Source organism: Gopherus flavomarginatus, chromosome 15 (assembly GCF_025201925.1).
Source record: "Gopherus flavomarginatus isolate rGopFla2 chromosome 15, rGopFla2.mat.asm, whole genome shotgun sequence".
Taxonomy (NCBI): domain Eukaryota; kingdom Metazoa; phylum Chordata; order Testudines; family Testudinidae; genus Gopherus; species Gopherus flavomarginatus.
Window position 1 is genome coordinate 16,361,094 of NC_066631.1, and position 10,615 is coordinate 16,371,708.

Sequence of the window (10,615 nt, forward strand, 5' to 3'; positions counted from 1 at the left end):
GAATCCTTCCTGGTCACAGTCAGTCAGTCTCCGCACACGCAGAGATACTGGGGTAGGTATGTTTGGCATATATACCAAGGGAAACAGGAAGCCTAATGTTCTGGATCTTGGCTGCTCTCCAGCCTGTTTGTGTCAGGTTGTGACTGCCTTGCTGCCATATGAAATCAGTGGGATAGAAATGTGCAGTGGTCTTTGGTCTTTAACGTGCGTGACTAGCTTAGCGTTACTGCTGTTTGCTGGCCTAGAGGGGAGGGTGCTGGGTATGTCTCTCTCGTTCGGGTCTGCCACGCTATGCATTAGCCAGGCCAGATCAAAAGTCAACATAGTGGCACTGCCGTGACCTAGCCATGTTTGTGTCTCCAGGCTTCACCCCGGGAGATGCTATTGCATCCTTGCAGCGTGAAGCTGTAGGGTTGTCACATTGCAGTCCCAAGTTGTGATGCCGCACAAGGCCTAATGTGAAGTCGGCTCTTGTGAGATGTGGGCTGGACCCAGGAAAATCCAGCCAGCGCTGTGAATTTTGGAATGGGCAGCAGCTCCTGCACCAGCCCGTCAATAGCTGCAGTGTCTGAACCCTTCTAATTTGCGTGTTGCCAGCTGCACAGCTATGCAGTAGCTGTTGTCAGATCCACCACCCAGGAGGGTGGCCAGCAACTCTGGCACTGAACACTGGGGAGGAAGCTGGCACCAGCATCCCCCTAACTTCACAAGACCTCTCAGTCCAGCTTTCCGCAGGCAGCCAGTGATGTTTTTGTAGCAAGGAGGCAGAGAGTAGGTACAGCCATGGCCCAGTGGGTCATACGGAGCTGCTAAAAGTGTCTCTGCATGAAAGCTTCCAGTGGGGTAGGATCTGCAGCCCTGCCTGGGGCTCTGGGAAGCAGGACACCACTAGCCCTCCTGGCCAGGGCTGACTTGGTGTCTGTACTGGAGAGCCCAGTACATGAGAGTGAGGGGCAATGTGCTGGTGGCATGGAAGCGCCTGTCTTTGAAAGACTCGGTCTCAGGAACACCTAGAGGCCTAAGCTTGTGCAGATGAATCAATGGGAGGGGGTGTGTGGAATGGGGAAGCAGTAATTCCCCAGCACGCTCTTTCTTCCACTGAGCCCCAGGGACCCCACTGGCCCTAGGCCAGGGTCAGAGGAGGCATGTCTGGAGTCCTCTGCTGTGTGCTTCCTTCCAGACCCTGCGGGTGTCCTTGCAGGGATTAAGGCTGCTTGCATCAGCAGCACACTCCCCTCCTGCGGGGCGGGTGGAGGCTCCGAGGGAGCTGCTGTGTGCTAGCATGAAGCCCCTGCATACGGAGGCCTGGGATCAGAGCTCTCTGCAGATACCTGTGCTGTGCGGATTTCAAAGTTCCTGTCTCTAGACCCCCAAGCCCTTTCCCTCCTCTGAGAGGAGCATTAGGAGGAAACTGTATGGTGCTCTTTGGAGTTTCCTGGCCCCTATGCCCCCTTCTCATATGTTTTCTACAGGAGAGTGTGATGTGGCCCCACTCTGATGGTGAGAGACCTATCGCACCATTGCTGATTACAGGTTCTGTTTTTGTAGGCCCTACATAAACAGACTCTTGCTTCAGCAATTACCTAAGAAGTGTGTACCTTCCGTAGCTGTGGTGCTGCTACACCCACACATGTTTGGGCCTGGTAAGCTCTTAACCTCACTGCTGCTAAACCCGAATACAGTCCTGTTCCTGGCAGCACCGCTCAGAAGAGAGGGAGGGGAAATGGGCATGTGCCAGCCTGAAAAGGACAAACGCGTCTGCTGCGGTAACCCCAAACTGCTGAAAGCCTCTGAAAATTCTCTCTGCTCAGCCGGCCTCCTCTGGTCGCCTTGAACCAAGAGCAGCATCCCGGAGATGGAGAGAGATGAACGCTCCTGGTGACGGATGCCATCAGATTTCCTGGGGCTACTGTCAGATTGCCAGGCCTTGAAACCATCAGGAGGAAACATTACGTGGAAAGGGAATCTAATTACCCTTCTGGGGAGGGTGGCATTGGTCCTCTTCTGGGGCCAGTCCTGGGAGGTTTCATGTGCTGGGCCACTTGGACTCCTGCCGAAGGCTGGTAGATTTGGGGTAAAAGGAAGTTGCAGGTCACCGTACAAGTCCTGTTGGGAAAGTTAGCAAGAGTCTCACGCCTGGAGGGTGAGAAGAACGGATGCCCCCTACCCCAAGTGTAGAGTACCTGGCTCAGAAGGGAGGCAGTGGGCTACCCACATGAGTAAGGGCTATTTATGTGGAAGGGGAGTTGCCATTGGGAGGGGAAAGACTAGCTACTGCTAAGGGGGATTGCTTTGTAAAACATCAGTTGTGAGAGGTACCCCTGCGGGAACGCCTCTGCACTGGCACACCTGGCTGCAGCAGCGCGCTGGGCTTGGCACAGACCCGCCCTGCCAGCTCCCTGGGGTGATTTGGCTGCTGCCTTTAGTGCAGTGTCGTTTTTCTGAGCTAATGGTATTTAAATACTGTGGGGCAAGCCAAGAGAGGACTTGTTTTCCTCTTTTGTGGACATCAAATACTCCCTAAGTTCTGCTAATTATAGCTCTGGGCACCAGACAGAGGCTTGGAAGGGTCCCAGCGCAGTCGGCAGCGATGCTCCCAGAGTTGTTTTCTGGAGTCTGGCGGCAGCGCAGCCTGGATGGAAAATGCCTCCTTGCAGAGACGGACGCATCCTAGCGGTGAGAAGAGTGGAAACAAATGGGGCTCCTGGGGTTAGGCTAGTGCTTCTCTCAATAGGCAGAAACGCTTTCCTCTGCCTGCTCTTGGTTGGGCCTGGGCCGCTTTCAGTGATCACGGGTTTGTGCGCCGGTTGCAAGCGCATCCTCCTGCGGCTTGACTCCAGTGACTTCCACTGCATCTTCACAGTAATGCCATCTCCAGCTTGGAACAAGCCCTCTTTAGTGCCCAATCTTGGCATCTTTTACTCCTGTGAGCAGCCTTGCCCACTTTAGTGGGGCTGTTCTCTGAGTAGGGACTGCAGGATCGGGCCCTTCGCCTGTAATTTGGCTCCTGTCCCAGTGCTGCGGAGTGCATCTGGGTTGTCCTGGACCAGTAGTGTGCTGCCTTGATGCTGACTGCCGATGCTGTTCTTATTTGGAGAAATCCCCTGGGTTTGGATGGAAAACTTGACATTTAGGAGGAGCCGGACCTGTTTTCTTTTTTAATAAAGCAAAATCCGCATGGTTTTCCCCCATCTCTTTCCAAACAGCCCTCGGCCCAATGTAGTTCAGTCAATGGAAAGGTACGTCCCTAATTTTCTCCCGAGTTTCCCTATTTATAGCTCTCCAAAGTTGGCGGGTATGTGCTCTGCTGTGGCTTTCAGATTGGGGAAAGGAATCCTGCCTGTGAAGCAGATAGGAACATGCTCAGGGAAAGGCAAGTAGTGCGGGCAGAGGTCTGGCAGTGCTTACTGCAGTGATTGCTAACTGTTCCCACTCTGTCTCCTCCCCATGCATCAGTCTCTCTGCTCTCCAGAGGGTGGGGATCTGCACTATTCAATCACATCTGGAACCTCTCTCTTCGCTGTGAGCCCAGCCAGCGCTCGAGCCTGTCACTCATGCAAGGAGTCTTATTGACCTCAGTGGGAGCGCTAACATCAGTGCGGGCTCCGGGATCCGACTCTTTAGCTGCGTCTGCAGGTTCTGCTGCTAGTCCAGCTAGAGAGAAACCAGTTTTCAGAATGATTGGCTCTGAGGGATCAAGTGACTTGCCCACAGTCACTCAGCGAATCTCCTGAGTCCCAGTCCAGTGCCTTCTCCACAAGACCATCCTTTCTCTCTACTTATTGCCCTTTTTAATTTACTCTAGCACTGAGCTTTTCCTGCTGTCCGAGTCCTCTGTGTGGATTACAGGGTGGGTTGGGAACAGCTCTGAGCCGACCAGACTGTGCGGATCAGCTGGCAAGCTGTGAATGAGACACTAGGTAGTATCCAACCTGCAGAGAGGTGCCCTATGATCAGCATGGAAATAGGAAATAGATTGAAGAGACTTTATGTAATTCAATGCACCGTGAATATGTGATTTGTGTTACTCTGTTGCTCTTCTGTGAATGACTTTGACATACTTTACACAGTAAAATAAGGCGGCTCTTGCTCCCATGGAAGTCAGTGGAGCAGGATCAAACCCATGCCATCATCCTTCGCTTATTATAGGTGCGTATATCACTCTTTGCATTGGGAGGTCTCAAAGTGCTTTACAAAGGAGCTCGGTATCATTAGCCCTGTATTGCAGATGGGGAAGCAGAGAGGAGAATGGACTTGTCCAATGTCACCCAGCAGGCTCCTGGCTGAGCCAGGAATAGAACCCAGGTCTGCTGAGACCCAGCCCAGTGCTCTGTGCCTCGTGATCACTCCTGTACATGAAGAATAGTGTTTTACCTTTTCAAAGCACTTTACAGATAGTAATTATTGAGTGCTCCCAACACCCATGTATGCTGGGTAAGATAACATTAGCCCCATTGCACAGATGGGGAAACTGAGGCAGATAAATTTGCCAGTGGCCACACAGCATGCCAGTGTCAGAGATGCAATTAGGACTTTTGAGCTCCCGATTCTCCACCCTCATGCACGTTCCTTCAGACCGTCCTGAAGCAGAGACAAAAAGCCCTTGAATAATGATGGAAAGTGTCAGCAGTAATATTTAACGCAAAGCTGCCTTCTGGGCACTTTTCTTTTTTCTCATGAAGAAGTGTCGGGTCACTATCCTATATATAAAATAAAGGCATGAAAAGATGGATTTGACTCTGGTCTCTCATGAATGAGTGTAAAGCATAAAGCAGGCCGTAATGGTTGAGCCAGGATTTTTCACACTAATTGAGCCAAGTTTGGAGAGACCCGTCCTTGGTTAAGATTTTGAAGAGGGTAGAAATTGTAGGGCCAAGTCCTGCAGTCCTTACTGAGCTAAAACTCCCATTGAGGTCCAAGGAATGAGCCAGGGAAGGTTTGGCCCAGTATCTGTGGATTGCTCTTTCCTCCACAGTCACATGGAGAGTCAACAATGAAAAATGGCCTATAGCCCTTCACAGCTGGGGGGAGTTAATCTCTGTGATCAAAGTAACAACTGGAGTTGCCTGTTCCATAGTCTAGTGTCTCCCTCTTGTGGAGGAATATAAAAGTGCATCAAGGATGATGAGGGCTTGGCAGAATTCCATTTTTTTTTAATAATGTTGATGGGTGATATTGATGATTTTTTTCACTTATTTTTCACAGTTGCAGAATATTATGGGAGGGTGAGACAATAATTATTTGATAGTAGACACTGATATTCAAAACACAAATGGTCACCATTTATATAAAGTAAATATCCTTACATTAAACTCTGGTAAGTTTTCAAGCAGCGTTTTTCTTACTTTCCCTATCAGTACGTTTTGATGATTATTGATGGAAATAGATTTTTAATGGATTTGTGTGTGCCGTGAAATTTACATTTACCAATAAAAATTCAATCCTCCCAAGCCAATCTGACAGTCAAAGCTTGTCCATTACTGTGCTGCGTTGAGCGCTGGTTGGAAAAAGGCATGTTTGGTGTGAAAATGTTAATGAGAAACGTGTCTGTTTTTGTTTTGTGTTTTTGCTGAAAAATGTCACAATCTGATCTGTTCCGACCAGCTCTGCTTCCATCCATTTCGGCGCACGTACAAACTGTGCCAGAGTCATGAATACACTGGCTGTGTGTTCTCCTCTGATTTGCATGTGGGTAATGGCGTACAGCCCAGCAAGCAAGCAAGAGCTGGTGGTGCTGGGAACTGTGAATTTACATCTTATTCAGATTCTTGGGTTGATTTCTCCCCTCTGGGGCCTAGCAGCTGCACAGTTCCTGACTAGGTTTGTATTATGATACTTCTCAGCCATGCCCAATTGTGCTCGGGGCTGTCCCTCTAGTGAGAGAGAGTCTCTGCCCCAAGGAGATTGCAGGTATACGGCAGACAAGGCTGAGAGAGAGGCTATATTAGCATCCCGTTTCACAGAGAGAAAACGGAGGCATACAGGGGAGTCTATGGCAGAGCACCTGAACCCAGCTTTCCTGAGCCTAGGGCGATGTCTGCACTGTAGGCAGAAGTGTGACTGCAGCACGGGTAAGCAGACCCCCAGCCAGCTTTGGAAGAGCTAGATCGAATAACAAGAGCTGCGGCAGGACGGGCTGCTGCTCCTGTTACATACGCAGAGTGCTGGGTGGGCTTGGGCTGCTGCTGCTTCACTGCTGCTGCTGTTGAAGCTTGCTAGATTAGAGCTTTCCTGGGGTATGCAGCTGCACCTTTCATCGCAGTGTAGACATGCTCTCAGCCCAGAGCTTTAGCCACAGGACATCCCTCCTCTTTGCCTATTGCTCACCCAAGGGCACGTTTTCAGCGCAGCAGGCTGAGCGTTGGCCTTCTGCTTCCCACCGTCTCCACTGAGGTTTGTACAGCACTGTCCCAACTTTGCAGTACTCAGGTGGTTTACAAGTGTGCAGAACTCGGCACCTCCAAACAAAGCTAGAGCAGAGCTTCCACCAGCCCTGAGAGAGAGGAAGGGCGGGAGCGGGGCCTGGATGAAGGGATCCAGGAGGGAGAAAGGGTAAAAGAATCCAAGCATGTTGGTTACTAACTGGTTGCCTGACGGGAAGGTGCCGGTGAACATCTGCAAGGATGGGGCTTCCTCAGTCTCTGTTGGCAGCTTGTTCCATTGCTCAAATACTTCTGGTTAGAAACATTTGATTCTGCTGAACTTCTAGCTTGATACTTTATTCGGCCCTTATTGACGCTGAATAACTAGACCTGCTCTTCCTGGTAACGTCCCTTTGTTTCTTTGTGGACAGTGATAATCTCCTCCTTTTGCTGTAGGCTGACCAGTCCCACTTCTCTTATGTTCACCTTCTGAACCTGTCATCCTTTGGGTTGTTCCCTTCTGATCTCTCTCCAGTTTGTCTGCGCCCTTTTCAGAGCATGGTGCCCAAAATCAAGTGCAGTCAGTGCCCCGGCTGAGGTGTAATTTGGGCCAACCAGAGCAAAACAACCTCCCCGCTTGGCTTCCATGTGGTACACAAGGTTGAGTTGTCTTTGCGAAGGGTTTCATCATGATTATGGCCCGAGTAGCCCAGACAGCGTGCAGTATTTACCTTCTTTACTTGAGGAGTGAACAAGGCTGCCGCTTTCTGAGCTGCTCTGTGCAACCAAGACTTTGATGATCCCCAGAAATGCACTGGGTGATGTGCAGCTTTCTGTGCTCTTAGGAAGCTGCGCTCTGTGTGATGTGCCTCGAGCAAGCCTCACTAGGGATTGTAAGGAGGAGGGAACCAGCTGGTGCAATCAGTAGGATGGAGCTATCATATTACTTGGCTCTCTTGTTCTTGAGGTACCAGAATTTCTCCATCTTGTTGGCTGCATCTAATGCTGAATCCTTCCTGTCAACAGCACACTGAGGATCCTCCAGCAGTGCGGGAAGGACCCTTACTCTGCAGCATTAATTATATCCAAGTACATCCTGCACAGAAGGGTAAAGAAGCCATTCTGCTGAGCTGCAGGGTTCTTCCAATGTTCTGCTTTGTCCAGTGCCTTTCTGCACACTGGGCATGAGGCTTTCGACTGTTCCCCCTGCTTGAGAACATGGTTTGAGGCCACCTCTCCCATCTCACCACGTATGGAAGTGAAGCCTCCACCCACCTCAAAGCCTGTTGTGAGCCTGTCTCACTAGCTATTCCCTGAGCTTCTCTTTCCACTTGGCACTCTGGTCAAAGTAGGGTGAGAGTGCAGATGCCAAGTGCTCTGGCTTCAGCGGCCTGGATGCTTGGATGGCGGTATTAGCAGCAAAGTGTGTGGTCTGAGCTGCCCAGCCCTGCAACCAGCTGAACATCATGGGCTCTTTCAAACAACACTCTTGGTGTTGCTCACCCATTGCTGACGGGAGGCCTGTGATCAGAGCCGAATGCCCATGTTTTACTGCCTTCAGAATGGCATCCAGGCAGTGACAGCACCGGCAGCCCATCTGTGTTTCCGCTAGGCAGATCAGGGAGGCTTGATCTCATTAGCTAAGGCTCAGGCGAGAAGCCTAATTCAAGGAGTTGGCACAGGATGACACTTGCCTTCAGAAGAGCTGTTCCTGCGGTGCTGAAGAAAGCCGTGCTGTTTGGTTCTCTCTCCATCTTGTGGCACTTGGTCAGCAGTGAACTCGACTGACATCATGAGTTACTTTGGTTTGACTGTGAGTAGAGATAGAGACTTTGCTGGGAATATCAGGCTCCTGTCCAAAGGGGCTTTTACAGGGATCTGTAAGTTGTTCTCAGTTTTACACCCTGGAGAGAGGACCCTCTGCCCTACACTGACCATGATGGAGAAGGTTGTCTATTGCCTCTGCTCTGTTCTTTGGTGTGCAGTGAGGCAAATGCACTGGGTTCTTCCCATGGCTACTGAAACCAGACCTCGATTGTCCAGTCTTAGCCAAGGACAGAATCTGTCCCACCACAACTTGTGTGCTAATCTATGTAATTTTGTCTTTGTTCGTTCTGCTGCAGTTTCCTTTCCCCATTTGTCCTGTTAACGCCTTGCTGTTCACTGGAGCACTCGTGTTCTGCTTGTCTGAGCTGTGGTCTTCAGTTTTGCCAGCTAACCCAAGCCAAAGCTGTGCATTCCCTTTTCTCCGGGGTATAATTTTAGGTTGGGCTGCTGTATGACGGTATAACCCATGTCTGTTTTTAATTCATGGTCAGTACAACAAATCTGAGTCTCCTCTTTGTCCTGTATGTGCTTGCAAAGTGCATAGAGGAGGAAATTCACCTCTGTCCAGGGTGCCCTCACTAGACCTATATGCCACTTACAACCTATTTAGGGGGTTTATGTAGTGCAAGGCCCTTGTACTCTGGCCTGCTGCCCAGAGGGGAATTTCACCCATCGTTCTTTGTGTTTATCCCTTAAACAAATTCTTTCAATGGTTTGTCTCCTCTTCGGTAGTCCAGCGTTCGCTCTGCAGCCTGGCATTTACCCTAATAAGTATATCAATTACCCAGCACCTTTCTTAAACACACACACACACCCCCCATGCCCTCCCCCAAGCAGCTTGCAATCTAAACAAGACAGGGCTAGAGACACGGTGCAGGAGAGGGCGGTGGTTGGGATCGCTGATGATGAGGAGCTGGGAGGACGGTGGCTTGATATTATTCCTTTATTAATGGGTACACTCGTGGAACAGAACCGGAGTTCAGGAAGACTAGACTGTGCTAGGCGATGCTGCTGCTGCAGGTTTCTCTGACCTGGGCAAAGGGCTATATTACAAGAAGAAGAACTGACACGTGAGTTGGAATCCTCTTGGTATTGGAGTTCATACCACGCAGTGTAATGTCACGTTCTGTTCTGAGAACATTTGGCAAGAGGCTGCGTGGCCCAGTGGGTAGAGCCCTGGGCTGGGACTGGAGTCCTGGCGTCTAGGCCCAGCTTTACTGCTGGCCTGACTCTGGCCCAGTCTCTTTCCTTCCTGGTCTTGTCTCTCCCTCTGGGTTTGAACAGCGTCTGTCAAGCTCAGTTATATTCTGTACCATTGTCCAGCTCAATCCCAGTGATAGTTAAATTGGAACAAGAAATCAAGAAGTGGAGAGGCACAGGCAAGGACAGAGCGGGAGGAGACTGAGAGAGAGACCAAGTCCAGGAGCTGTTGGAAGAAAAGAGGGCCCTGGATCCTGAAATGACCCTGTATCTCTGCTGAGCTCCTGTCTAAAAGCTACTGACCCCAGAGAACTGAGATAGAATGTGCTGTTCCTCCCCTTGTCAGGGTCGTCATGCATTTGACTTGTGATTTGTGGGGCAGGGTGAGCTTTACCACGATGACAGAGTGAGGGGTTTAGAAGGGCACCAGCAGGGTAAGGTTGGGCTTCGATGGGCCTCTGCAAGTTTCCACCTGGAACCATGGGAATTCCAGTGTGGCTGAACCCAGCTAAGCGACCATCTCAGGCTAATGGGGTGGGTCTGTGGACGGGCGTGTTTGAAAAGCACAAAACGTGCCTCTCTCTCTGCCCCATAATTTCTGGTTTGTTGGCTGTGCCAGATCAGGAGCCAGGATGACGTCCCCTAAAATTGCAGAAAGAGGCTGGCTTTGGGACCAGTAGCCACTCTCCCTAAAGCATTTTTCAATACTGTATCTCAAACCCTGCAGCTTTAAGAGGGACGTTATAGCCAAAACCTGCCTCTCTGCATTTCCCTTTTCCTCTGTTCTCCCTTGCATTCCAAGGCATGTTCTCCTAGCTGGGATTCCACTCTGGACCCCATTCCAGATAGTGCTGTGTGCAATTTAATGCTCTTTCATGGTGCAGTAGCTCCTTGTTTTTAGCTGCATTGTCAGCACTCCTCCCTGGGCTTACTGGCAGCAAAGTGGCTTAGTTGCAACCCACCAGTGTTGCTTCCCAGCTAGGAAAAATGCTCCAATCACATTCATGATTCTGCTGGACCAATCTATGCCTGCTGCCACACCAGTTCCTACTAGGACAGGCACTCCTGGTTGGTGGCCTGTGGTCGGGGAGGATGTCTTCAGACCATGGTCTGCCAAGCAGGGACGGGCGAGTGGTTCAAGAGGGGATGATTCGCTTACAAAGTGGTTGACAGAATGGAAGAGTTGAGAAACCCCTGGGTTAGAGGGAAGACGCTGAGGCAATGGC